This window comes from Salvelinus alpinus, chromosome 8 (assembly GCF_045679555.1).
Source record: "Salvelinus alpinus chromosome 8, SLU_Salpinus.1, whole genome shotgun sequence".
In the NCBI taxonomy this organism is placed as follows: Eukaryota; Metazoa; Chordata; class Actinopteri; order Salmoniformes; family Salmonidae; genus Salvelinus; species Salvelinus alpinus.
The window spans coordinates 42,081,157-42,093,816 of NC_092093.1; the positions used below are offsets into that span (position 1 = coordinate 42,081,157).

At 42.8% G+C, this 12,660-nt stretch overlaps 1 long non-coding RNA gene across 3 annotated transcripts in view; it reads left to right on the forward strand.

Moving 5' to 3' along the window:
• The window catches only part of LOC139583172 (uncharacterized), a 49,808-nt gene extending 47,360 nt beyond the window's left edge, over positions 1-2,448 (forward strand). For all 3 annotated transcript variants that reach the window (XR_011676502.1, XR_011676500.1, XR_011676501.1), the window contains one exon: positions 2,072-2,448. This is a non-coding gene — a long non-coding RNA (uncharacterized lncRNA). The remainder of the gene's footprint in view (positions 1-2,071) is intronic.
• The last annotated feature ends 10,212 nt before the right edge of the window (positions 2,449-12,660 follow it).

The window sequence follows — 12,660 nt, forward strand, 5'->3', positions numbered from 1 at the left end:
GGCTAAAGGCCAATCAGATTTGTGAACATAATCCCTAGCTGTGTATTGCCGCTTTCCATGTTGTCTGTTGTCTGTAGCTTGTGAGGTGTGGAAACACTGTTGCTTTTATGACTTTTGTCTTACTGCTTTTTGTTCTATGTTGCTCTGTCTGTATGCTACGTCTTGCTTGTCCTATGTTGCTCTGTCTCTATGCTATGTCTTGCTTGTCCTATGTTGCTCTGCGTGTGCTCACTGCTCAATGATTGTATATATTGTAATTGTTTTTAATAACCTGCCCAGGGACTGCGGTTGAAAATTAGCCGGCTGGCTAAAACCGACACTTTTACTGAAACTTTGATTAGTGTGCACTGTCCCTTTTTAAAAATCAAATAAACTCAACTCAAATAAACTCAACACACAGATGGATGGACGGACCCGCAGACAAACAGACCCACAGACAGACAGACCCACAGACAAAAATACCTTAAATACCCATCTGACTTCTCTGAGTCCATACAGTAGGAGGTTTTGTAAAGCGACAGATAAAAGGTGTCTAAAGTTGAACTACAGTACGGGTGACAGGTTGAATGAGTGAACGAGGAAAGCATTGAGACTTAGACAGATGATTCAGTTGCCTTGAATCGGCAGTCACAGCTCTTTTAGAATACGTTCCCAAAAGCACCCCAGTTCAGACAGGAGTCCTAGGGTCATCCCAACTCAGACAAAGAGTGATGAGAACGCTCACTTAACCCCAAACAAACCTCCGACAAACACTGTCCGCTCACCCATGGCATGAGGTCCCAGACACAAACAGTGGGAGTGAGTCATTCGTCTGCTGACGACGTTTTCAGCTAAGCATCTTCAGTATGTGACTCCAAGACATCCATCTTGTCATTGTCATCTGTCTCCGGCCCACATTCTGTGTCTGTCCTCAGTGTGTCGTTTTCACGTCATTTGTCAATAGTTCAGAGTGCATCTTCGCTCATTCGTCTTGTGTGTGCATCTACAGGGATCTAAAGTATACTTTCCTCCAGAGAATCAGTGCTCATTATACCACAGCATTGTTGAATACTCATTTCTGATTGGCTAAAAGGGCATTCGTCTTGTGTGTGCATCTACAGGGATCTAAAGTGTACTTTCTTCCAGAGCGTTACTGCTCATTATACCACAGCATTGTTAAATACTCATTTCTGATTGGCTATAAGGGAATTCCATTGTGAGGCATGGTTGTGGCAGCATCATGGTGACGGGATTTTTTTCAGCGGCAGGGACTGGGAGACTAGTCGGGATCGAGGGAAAGATGAATGGAGCAAAGTACAGAGAGATCCTTGATGAAAACCTACTCCAGAGCGCTCAGGACCTCAGACTGGGGAGGGTGAAGGTTCACCTTCCAACAGGACAACAACCCTAAGCACACAGGCCAAAACAACGCAGGGGTGGCTTCGGGACAAGTCTCTGAATGTCCTTGAGTGACCCAGCCAGAGCCCGGACTTGAACCCGATCGAACATCTCTGGAGAGACCTGAAAATAGCTGTGCAGCGACGCTCCCCATCCAACCTGACAGAGCTTGAGAGGATTTGCAGAGAAGAATGGGAGAAACTCCCCAAATACATGTGTGACAAGCTTGTGGGGTCATCAAAATCTATTTTTTTTGGTCACATACACATGGTTAGCAGATGTTAATGTGAGTGTAGCGAAATGCTTGTGCTTCTAGTTCCTACCGTGCAGAAATATCAAACAAGTGACAGAGTTAGAGAATATTTGACTCGTGGCTGTAATCTCTGCTAAAGGGGATTCAACAAGTACTGAGTAAAGGGTCTGAAGACTTATGTAAATGTAATATTTCAGTATTTTTTATACATTTTCAAACATTTCTAGGAACTGGTTTTAACTTTGTCATTATGGGGTATTGTGTGTAGATTGATGACGGAAAAAAACAATTTAATATATTTTAGAGTGAGGCTGTAACGTAACAAAATGTGGGAAAAGTCAAGAGGTCTGAATACTTTCCGAATGCGCTGTATTATACTTTATAACCGTCAGGCCCTGATCTGTTTCACTTGTCCTTGTGCTTGTCTCCCCCCCCCTCCAGGTGTTGCCCCTCTTCCCAATCATCCCCTGTGTATTTATACCTGTTTTCTCTGTCTGTTTGTTGCCAGTTCGTCTTGTTCGTTCAAGCGTTTTTCCTGTCAACTCCTCGTCAACTCGTTTCCCAGCCTCTCTTTCCTCATCCTCCTGGTTTTGACCTTTGCCTGTCCTGAACCTGTACCCGCCCGCCTGACGTCCCTGCCTGAGCCTGTGCCTGCCTGCCGTCGTGTACCTTTGCTCCACCTCTGGATTCCTGACCTCTTCCTGTCCCTGACCCTGAGTCCACCTGCTGTCCTGTACCTTTGCCGTACCCTGGATTTTTGACCCCTGCCTGCCTTGACCTGTCTTTGCCTGTCCGGTTGCTACAATAAACATTGTTACTTCGACAGCCTGCATCTGTGTCTTACCTTGATTCCTGATAATAACTTGTTATTTATTAGCCTTTATAATGTCTTATAACACGTTTTACTGGATTTTTCACTCCAAAATCAAAGTGATAGTATATTGAGATGTCCAGATCTCAGACCATCTGTTGTGTAGATCCACCTATGTGCCTCAATCCAAATTGAATGGGAACCAAAAGCGCCATATGATTTCATGATTTTATTTGGTGGATATCTTTTCAATGCATTTTGGGTCGGGGTTGGGTTAAGTAGCTGGATCTACACAGTTCATGGTGTGGGACGTGGATTCATCTTTACTTCATGTGATGTCTGAAATAATGATTGACACCCGCGTTCTCATATCAGCAAAATAGCAAGATTAGTACTATAAAAGGTGATATACTGAACATTCTTTGAGTTGAGTGAAACGGAACATCAGTTTCCCTACTTTATCCTGCAGTGAACTGCACATTCGCAATAGTTATAAAGCAGAGGTCATGTGAGGCAAGCACCACTACCTCATTCCCTCTTGTGTGTCCTGCCTGCTGCATTCTTGGCAGAGGATCAAGGTGAATACAGAGTAGCGCTCACAGAGCGGGAAAGAGGGAGAGAGGGGGAGAGAGGGAGAAACAAAGAAAGGGGGAAAGAAAGAAGAAAAAGAGATAATGTAGGGAGAGAATGAAAGAGAGAGTGTTGAAAGATGGAAAGAAACTGTTCCATGTTTAAAGTTCTAATTAGCAAATCGCCTGGACTTGACTTCACTGTTTTAACTTGCACTCCTCCCCTTCCCTTTGCTTTCAACCTCTTAATTAAATGAGGCTAATAAACCCCCCTCCCTCTCTCCGTCCCTCCCTTTCTTCCTCCCTTTCTCTTTTCCTCCGATCCCACCTCTACATCTTCTTCCCTACACACCTCCCTTTCTGAGACCAAGCCGTCTTTTTTTCCCTTGTTACTCTTTCTTCGGGAATTGGTCATTGTTGCAGGCTAAAGCTCTAGGATTTCCTCCCATTCTCTCTCCTTCCCAGTTCAGCGCCGCAATTAAAGCTTTGAAGGAGGAAGACGACCAGCTGTGAATGAGGAGGTAGCTAGCTTCCATGTCGAACTGTAAGGGCACCACTTAGTGGCCACAGTCTGAAAGTACATCCACTTTCTTTATAGTGATTTTGTGGAAATCCAGTGTTTCCCAACACTCTCCTGTGTAGACCGCCCACCAGACATTCCACATGTTTGTTGTAGCCCTGCTCTAGACTGGTCCTTGATCTGTTTGTCCCAACTCCTATAGTTGTTGTTATGTTTGGCAATGCAACAACCATATGAGTTTGCTATAGGCTATAGCACTGGCGCACTAAGGTCTCTGTGATTAGTCGATGAGTTGAATTAACTAATTAAATCAGGTGTTGAGTGCAGGGCTAGAACAAAAATGTGGACTGTCTGGCGGGCTATCTAGGAAACAGTTGGCAAACAACACTTCAGTATACAGCTAGGTTCACACAGACAAAGACCACACCTTCTGTTCCCCAGAACGTGGTTGGGTTACACTGACCGCACAGGAATTACTACTTGTCAAGGCGATACAATGTGCAAGGTTTTGACCTGGCGCTCAGGTCCTAAGTGTACCAACTGATAAACAAACCTGAAAGTAATGAACTGTGCAGCTATTGGCTTTTTAAATACACTTTTGGGGCAGAACTCTATGTATGTACTGTTTTATACAAGCGATATCGAAGCTATTTTGCAAAATGTAGATGTGGAGAGACCCATCTCGCAATTGAGACTGGTTGATACACAAACACATCCCTACATAAACATGTTCTTTTTGTAACTCTGGTTCCATTGCGACTGAAGCTCATGCCTTGCTTTACTGTGGGTTATACAGCAACATTTCAGATGATATTTTCTGTCAGCTGTGCAGCCAAAATAAACATTTGAACGGTCTTGATGAAAATAATAAAATAGTAGATAATTTACTAGATAACAAGAATGTAAATGTCTACGCCTAAGCCTGCCATCTTATCCTCCAATGGAGACGTTTCTTTTAAGTGCTTAATTATCCTTTAATAAGCCACTGTACTTTGCCTTTTTTTGTTATTTTGTTGATGTATACATGTGTATAGATTATATTATATATTATAGATGACGCCTGTACCATGTTTGACCATAATTGTTTTTGTGTCTCAAAACTCCATTTGAATAGTCCAATCTGGGTTTTTTTTAAACTGTATTTTGTATTATTGTGGAGTAACACTTAAATACATTGTTCTAACTTTAACACACACACATACACACACACACAACGGCGGTGGAAGGAACATGGGGTGATATGAAGGAAATGCGAAGAATGTATTAAACAGCCTTGGCAGTGCTTATCTTAGACTGCATGTGGGGAGGGACATCCTCAAAGCACAACACACACACAATCACCCGCACACACCACAAACCACACACACGCACGCACGCACACACACACACACACACAGATAAAGGCAAAGACACAACAAAGGAATACATGGATTCCACCACCCATACACACACTCACACAAACAGTTTTTTATTAAAGACAAACCTGGACAGCTGGGTGCATCGGGGTGGTTGAATTTGTGTAATGTTATTTTTGTGTTACGGCGTATCAATATAGAAGCCATATAAATGCTTGTATGGTAGGCAAATTTGCAGGTCATTCAAACACACATTCATACACATTTGCACTCCTGTGCTTCACGGTTGGGATGGTGTTCTTTGCAAGCTTCCCCTTTTTCCTCCAAACATAACGATGGTCATTTTGGCCAAACAGTTCTATTTTGTTTCATCAGACCAGAGGACATTTCTCCAAAAACTACAATCTTTGTCCCCATGTGCAGTTGCAAACCGCAGTCTGGCTTTTTTATGGCGGTTTTGGAGCAGTGGCTTCTTCCTTGCTGAGCGACCTTTCAGGTTAGGTCGATTTAGGGCTCGTTTTACTGTGGATATTGATATTTTTGTACCTGTTTCCTCCAGCATCTTCACAAGGTCCTTTGCTGTTGTTCTGGGACTGATTTGCACTTTTCGCACCAAAGTACGTTAATTTCTAGGAGACAGAACGCGTCTCCTTCCTGAGCGGTATGATGACTGTGTGGTCCCATGGTGTTTATACTTGTGTACTATTGTTTGTACAGATGAACGTGGTACCTTCAGGCATTTGGAAATTGCTCCCAAGGATGAACCAGACCTGTGGAGGTCTACAATTTTTCTTCTGAGGTCTTGGCTGATTTCTTTTGATTTTCCCATGATGTCAAGCAAAGAGGCACTGAGTTTGAAGGTAGGACTTGAAATACATCCACAGGTACACCTCCAATTGAGTCAAATTATGTCAATTAGCCTATCAGAAGCTTCTAAAGCCATGACATCATTTTCTGGAATTTTCCAAGCTGTTTAAAGACACAGTCAACTTAGTGTATGTAAACTTCTGACCCACTGGAATTGTGATACAGTGAATTATAAGTGAAATAATCTGTCTGTAAACAATTGTGTATGTATGTAAACTTCCGACTTCAACTGTATGTAAATATATTTACATGTATATCTTATCCATATGTGGTAATGTGAATTTTAAATAAGTTTGCTATTCATATATTTACATATATTTGTTTAAAATATATTTAACAGTATGCATGTCAATATATTTATATATGAATAATACATAATATATGATGCATATATACATATGAATAATACATTTTTATATGTGAGTAGTACATACCCTGTAGGTCATAATATATGGTGATTAATGTGCAAGAAATGTTATTAAATGCATGTCAAATGCAATAGAAAAAAAGGCACAAAACACAAACAATTAAGACTCAGAAAGTCACTCGAAGGTCGCACCTGAAAAATGTACCTCTGTGCACTGTCTTTGTATTTGAAAATAAGGTATTTAAACAAGTTGACAGTTACCCTGAGGATAATGCAAAAGAGTTGCATTATGAAGAATTAGGAGTTAATGTGTGACTACCCAGTAAGGTCAGGCTTCCTGATTTGGTTGGGCTCCACTGTTAGCAACGGTTCTGTCGGCCCTAGCACAACTTTCAGCTGTGCTAACATAATTGCAAAAGGGTTTTCTAATGGTCAATTAGCCTTTTAAAATGATAAACTGTGATTAGCTAACACAACGTGCCATTGGAACACAGGAGTGATGGTTGCTGATATTGGGCCTCTGTACGCCTATGTAAATATTCCCTAAAAAATCTGCCGTTTCCAGCTACAATAGTCACAACATAAACAATGACTACGCTGTATTTCTGATCAATTTGATGTTATTTTATTGGGGGGGAAATGTGTTTTTCTTTCAAAAACAAGGACATTTCTAAGTGACCCCAAACTTTTGAACGGTAGTGTACGTCTCGTGTCTGAGCTGTTTAATTATTATATATTTTTTTATTTCATTTAACCTTTATTTAACTAGGCAATTGCGACTCCACTTTGTTTCTGTACTGACGTGTTGCCTGTTTGATTACCTTACAGAGGGAATAGCTGCACTGTTTGTATTCAAGCATATTCCCAGGCACCTTGCCAGGGTTAAATGCGGCGGTTCACAATTTCAGTTTTGAGTGAATGCTGCCATCTATCCACGGTTCCTGGTTTGGGAAGGTTTAATAGTCTCCGTGGGAACAACATCCCCTATACACTTCCTGATGAGCTCAGTCACCGTGTCCGTGTATATGTCAAGGTTATACTCAGAGGCTACCCGGAACATATCCCAGTCCGCGTGATTAAAACAATCTTGAAGCATGGATTCCAATTGGTCAGACCAGCGTTGAATAGACCTTAGCACAAGTACTTCCTGTTTGAGTTTCTGCCTATAGGAAGGGAGAACAAAATGGAGTCGTGATCTGATTTGCCAAAGGGAGGGCAGGGGAGGGCCTTGTAAGCATCCAGGAAATGGGAATATCAGTGATCGAGTGTTTTTCCAGAGCGAGTACTACAGTCAATGTGTTCATAGAACTTCGGTAACGTTTTCCTCAAATTTGCTTTGTTAAAATCCCCAGCTACAATAAATGTAACCTCAGGATATGTGGTTTCCAGTTTGCATAAAGTCCAGTGTAGTTCCTTGAGGGGAAATATATACGGCTGTGACTGTAACTGAAATGAATACTATTGGGAGGAAATATGGTCGGCATTTGATTGTGAGGTATTCTAGGTTGACTGAACAAAAGGACTTGAGTTTCTGTATGTTATCACAATCACACCATGAGTAGTTAATTATGAAACATACACCACGCCTTTCTTCTTCCCCAGAGAGTTCTTTATTACTACCTGCGCGATATACTGAGAATCCAGCTGGCTGTATGGACAGGGCCAGTATGTCCTGAGAGAGCCATGATTCAGTGAAACAGAGTATGTTACAGTCCCTGATGTCTCTCTGAAAGGAGATCCTAACCCTGAGCTCATCTACTTTAAGTAATATACTCGGAAGCGGTGGATGGGTGTGCACCCCTCCTGAGTCGGAATAGAAGACTACTCCGAATACCTCTTTTCCACCGGCGGCATCTTTGAGCAGCCTTTGGGCTTAGTTAAATTGCAGTTCGGGAAAGTGGTATTCCTGGTCGTAATGCTTGTGAGTTACTGCCACTCTGATATCCTAAAGTTATTTCCAGCTGTATGTATAATCACAAAAAGACGTACTGGGCTAATAATGTAAGAAATAACACACAAAAAAAACAAAATACTGCAAAGTTGCTTAGGAGCTAGAAGCAGAGCTGCCATGTCTGTCGGCGCCATTCGCTTTCAGACTCATAGTTACCCTGTGGATAATGTAGGGAAAGAGAATCAGTGAAACAATTCCAGACAAGATGAAGAATAAGGGTTTCATATTCAGGAACTAGCTAGCTAAATGGTATAAAATACGAATATACATTGGCTGGGATCTGTCCATTGGCAGTTAAGAATCCAGACCAGAAGGACCCACTGCAAAGAAAAATATGATTATTTTTAGCTAGAAATAATCTAGCTAGCTAGATTAAGTGTTCTAACTATATTGCTATCAGAGAAACCCAGCCCTCGCTACAAAGCGAGCTATCTAGCAACCAACACAATGCTCGGAAAGCAACATTAAACACTAAAAGAAAACTCCACCAAAAAAGGATATTTTGGTATTTGTTTCATTAGTCCATTGTTGATATAGTCCCAAAATGTTCTGCATGTCAGCAATCAAGTTTTCAAGACAGGAAACTTTCAAAATACAGAAAACTGCCAAGTATGATCCATTTTGGATCACGGGATGCTGTGTTTTGCCGAACCTAAAGCCAAGTTAGCTGAGGTCAATAGACTCAACATTACACTTCATCATTATACATGTGGTAAACATTTTTTTTACATACAGTGTATAAAAAAATATATTTACATGCATATTCTATGATGTGCTGAAGATATACAGTATCAATCAATCAAATGTATTTCTAAAGCCTTTTTTACATCAGCCGATGTCACAAAGTGTTATACAGAAACCCAGCCTAAAACCCCAAACAGCAAGCAATGCAGATGTAGAAGCACGGTGGCTGGGAAAAACTCCCTAGAAAGGCAGGAACCTAGGAAGAAAACCTAGAGAGGAACCAGGCTCTGAGGGGTGGCCAGTTTTCTTCTGGCTGTGACGGTTTGAGATCAAAACAGTACATGGCCAAGATGTTCGAATGTTCATAAATGACCATCAGGGTCAAATAATAATAATAATCACAGTGGTTGTAGAGGGTGCAACAGGTCAGCACCTCAGGAGTAAATGTCAGTTGGCTTTTCATAGCCGAGCTTTCAGAGTTAGAGACAGCAGGTGCGGAAGAGAGAAAAAGTTGAAAACAGCAGGTCTGGGACAAGGTAGTACGTCCGGTGATCAGGTCAGGGTTCCATAGCCGCAGGCCGAACAGTTGAAACTGGAGCAGCAGCAAGACCAGGTGAACTGGGGACAGCAAGGAGTCATCAGGCCAGGAAGTCCTGAGGCATGGACCAGGGCTCAGGTCCTCCGGGAGGGAGGCAGAGGGAGAGAATTAGAGGGAGCATACTTAAATTCACACAGGACACAGGATAAGACAGGAGAAATACTCCAGATATGACAGACTGACCCTAGCCCCCAACATATAAATTACAGTACCTTTCCTAAATACACTGAACAAAAATATAAATACAACATGCAACAATTTCAAAGATTTTAATGAATTAAAGTTAATACAGTGTAAGGAAATCAGTCAATTTAAATAAATATATTTCTCCATGCTTCTTTGAAAATATCTATAATAATAATCGAGTTTACAGGCAATACATGACTCAACTATTATGGTGGGAGATTATAATAAGGTTTTAAGTACCTCAATGGACCATAAAGGAAATCACACTACAAACGATCACCCTCATGCACTTAAGCCAATTACGAATAGTATGGTTATATTGGATCTAGTGGACATATGGAGACTTAAATATCCTGACCTAGTGAGATATATATGGCGGAGGCTCAGTCAACCTAGTCGTCCTGACTACTTTCTTATGTCATTTTCGCTGGCACAAAAAGTTAAAAGAGTGTTGATAGGGGACAGAATGAAGTCGAACCATCAAATAATTAGTATACACATTAGTCTTACAGAATTTCCGCAAGGATATTAGAAATGTAATCAAACCTACTGGATGACAAATTGTTTTTACCCAAGACGGAAGAATGTGTAACTGACTTTTCTCTACATAACATAGGTACAGCAGATCCCCTTATTGTATGGGACACTTTCAATTCAATACTCATCTTCAAAGCAGAAACTATTTAGGTCAAAATAGCTCATCTTTAGGCAAAAAAGAGGAACTAACAGCACAGATAGATAGCAATAAAAAGTGTAACAGAGGTACAGAATAAGTTAGAAGAAAAACCAAAACCAATGAAGGAACTTATTCAAGACAGATCAATTGTAATATGTAAAAAAAATTAAATAAAGCAAACTGGATGGAATACGGACAAAAGTGCACCAAATAATTGTTTTAATCTTCAACATAGAAATGCTACCAAATATAATTAACAGAAAGAAATGAAGGAGTCATCCATCATTCACCAAACATTATTTTAAGAGGAATCAAAGTACTTTAAGTATATGTTTTCATTTCAGTCTCCTCCATTTACACTAACTGAAGTTACTTGTAAGGATTATTTTCTATAAATAGTCTAAACTAACAGCTACACAAAAAAATATTGTGTGAAGGCCTAATAACAGAGGAGGAACTACTAGATGCAATTAAAGCCAAGTCCGGGAAAACTCCAGGGCTGGATGGCATACCAGTTGAGGTACACTATATATACAAAAGTATGTGGACACCCCTTCAAATTAGTGGACTTGGCTATTTCTGTTATGCTGGTGAATGAGGACCCAAAAGCGACTTAATAGAAACAGAGTCTTTATTCCAGTCTTAAACAAAAAACGATACTCCTGGATATTATCTTAGGTAAATCCAAAACAGGAAAACTGAAATCCTCTCGTCAGTAGAGAGGAACGACTGGAGACGCGACCACAGACTGCAGGTCGCTTCGGGAAGGCACAGGCCGTAGCTGACATAGACACCTGCTCACACGCAGCATCTGAAGAAGGCAAAAACACGACAGGGCGGAACAAGGACACAGAACAGCAAACATCAAACAAGGATCCGACAAGGACAGAAGCGGAAAACAGAGGGAGAAATAGGGGCTCTAATCAGAGGGCAAAATAGGGGACAGGTGTGAAAGAGTAAATGAGGTAGTTAGGAGAATGAGGAACAGCTGGGAGCAGGAACGGAACGATAGAGAGAGAGAGCGAGAGAGGGAGGGAGAGAGGGAGGGGGAGAGAGAGGGATAGAAAGAGGGAAAGAACCTAATAAGACCAGCAGAGGGAAACGAATAGAAGGGAAGCACAGGGACAAGACATGATAATCAATGACAAAACATGACAGTACCCCCCCACTCACCGAGCGCCTCCTGGCGCACTCGAGGAGGAACCCTGGCGGCAACGGAGGAAATCATCAATCAACGAACGGTCCAGCACGTCCCGAGATGGAACCCAACTCCTCTCCTCAGGACCGTAACCCTCCCAATCCACTAAGTACTGGTGACCACGTCCCCGAGAACGCATGTCCATGATCTTCCGTACCTTGTAAATAGGTGCGCCCTCGACAAGGACGGGGGGGGGGGAGGGAAGACGAACGGGGGCGCGAAGAAAAGGCTTGACACAGGAGACATGGAAGACAGGGTGGACGCGACGAAGATGTCGCGGAAGAAGCAGTCGCACAGCGACAGGATTGACGACCTGAGAGACACGGAACGGACCAATGAACCGCGGAGTCAACTTGCGAGAAGCTGTCGTAAGGGGAAGGTTACGAGTGGAAAGCCACACTCTCTGACCGCGACAATACCTAGGACTCTTAATCCTACGCTTATTGGCGGCTCTCACAGTCTGCGCCCTGTAACGGCAAAGTGCAGACCTGACCCTCCTCCAGGTGCGCTCACAACGTTGGACAAAAGCCTGAGCGGAGGGAACGCTGGACTCGGCGAGCTGGGACGAGAACAGAGGAGGCTGGTACCCAAGACTACTCTGAAACGGAGATAGCCCGGTAGCAGACGAAGGAAGCGAGTTGTGAGCGTATTCTGCCCAGGGGAGCTGTTCTGCCCAAGACGCAGGGTTTCGAAAAGAAAGGCTGCGTAATATGCGACCAATCGACTGATTGGCCCTTTCTGCTTGACCATTAGACTGGGGATGAAACCCGGAAGAGAGACTGACGGAAGCACCAATCAAACGACAGAACTCCCTCCAAAACTGTGACGTGAATTGCGGGCCTCTGTCTGAAACGGCGTCTAACGGGAGGCCATGAATTCTGAACACATTCTCAATGATGATTTGTGCCGTCTCCTTAGCGGAAGGAAGCTTAGCGAGGGGAATGAAATGTGCCGCCTTAGAGAACCTATCGACAACCGTAAGAATCACAGTCTTCCCCGCAGACGAAGGCAGACCGGTAATAAAGTCTAAGGCGATGTGAGACCATGGTCGAGAAGGAATGGGAAGCGGTCTGAGACGACCGGCAGGAGGAGAGTTACCTGACTTAGTCTGCGCGCAGTCCGAACAAGCAGCCACGAAACGGCGCGTGTCACGCTCCTGAGTAGGCCACCAAAACCGCTGGCGAATAGAAGCAAGCGTACCCCGAACGCCGGGGTGGCCAGCTAACTTGGCAGAGTGAGCCCACTGAA